Source organism: Gadus morhua, unplaced genomic scaffold (genome assembly GCF_902167405.1).
Source record: "Gadus morhua unplaced genomic scaffold, gadMor3.0, whole genome shotgun sequence".
NCBI lineage: Eukaryota > Metazoa > Chordata > Actinopteri > Gadiformes > Gadidae > Gadus > Gadus morhua.
The window spans coordinates 222,501-223,925 of record NW_021963954.1 but is presented as its reverse complement, the minus strand read 5'-3'; positions in this window follow the sequence as shown (position 1 = coordinate 223,925).

Genomic DNA, 1,425 nt, shown 5'->3' with positions numbered 1-1,425 from the left:
ATGATTGATTTGCATGCATAGTCTACTACACTTTCCATTAAACAAATCCCCAAACAGTTAGCTGAACATTATATGGTCGCATCCTTCCACTCCCTGTTTTCTCACCCTGTTTAAACAAGAAATCAACTGCATTTGTCCCAGTGTTTGTGCTATGGGAAATTAAAGGTCCCATGGCATGCTACTTCATGGATGCTTTAATATAGGTATTAGTGGGCCCCAAACACAGTATTTGAAGATGTTCCTGAAATTCAGCCGTGGTCCAGAATTACAGCCACTACGGGCAGTCGCACATTGAGCTTTCCCCAAATGTGCCGTTTCTGTGTCAGTAGCTTTAATGCAAATGAGGAGGAGAGAAGCGGGTCAAGAAGGAGGGTGGGGGTGTGGCCCTGAGCAGCTTGAGGCCACGGTACCATGCGCTCTGCTTACAGTGGATGTTTCACAATGACGAAGCATACAACAATCAATCCCTTTCTTTTTCACACCACGCACATACGCAGCTGTGCACAAACATACACGGAAGCACACACACACGCACGCACAAACAACGCTAGCCAATACAAAGGCAGCGACACACTCGCCCAGGTAAGAGGTTATGTTTTAACCGTAACGGCTCCGCCATCGACACACGCGCAGGTAAGAACACACACGCACGCGCACACACCGCAGCGACACTCGCCCAGGTAACACGTTATGTTTTCAAACATAACGGCTCCGTCATCGACACACGCGCCCAGGTAAGACCACACACGCACACACCGCGACTCGCCCAGGTTAGACGTTATGTTTTTAAACATCTTACTGCTATAGAATAGCAGGCCTGTCGCACAGGTGAAGGTGCGTCCACACAAAACGCGAGCGTTTGTGTTCTTTTTGTCTCATTGCTTTATTGGGCTAATCTGAGGAGAAATCTATGCCATAAACAGAAATATTATAGGCCTTTATTACACGGGTCTTCTCAATGCCGTGGAACGCTCCGTTCACTTGCATGGGTAGTAGTCCCATAACTTGTCAACCCCAGCGGCAGACTATTTCACTGCTGATCAACACTACGAATGCTGGTAACGAATAAATTGTGAAAAGACACACCATGTGAAGTTATTTTCCAAATAAGATTTGAAAAACTTTGGAAGTTTATTTACAACACTATTTACATGGTTTCGGAGTAGTACACTTTGACATTTGAATACAGTTCAGCGAGAAAGGCGACGAAGAATAAGAAGGGGGCGTTCCAGTCTGCGTGAACGGGAACCCCCACCACACGAGAACGCCCATTTGTGTCTGCAGTGGGATGATATTGAAATATTTGAACTTCACCGCGACATTCGTGTGATGACAGCCAATCAGCATTCAACGGTTACTGAGTGACATAACGTAACGGCCAATCAGCTTTCAACAGCGTGGCCACTGAGGGACGTAACAGCCAAT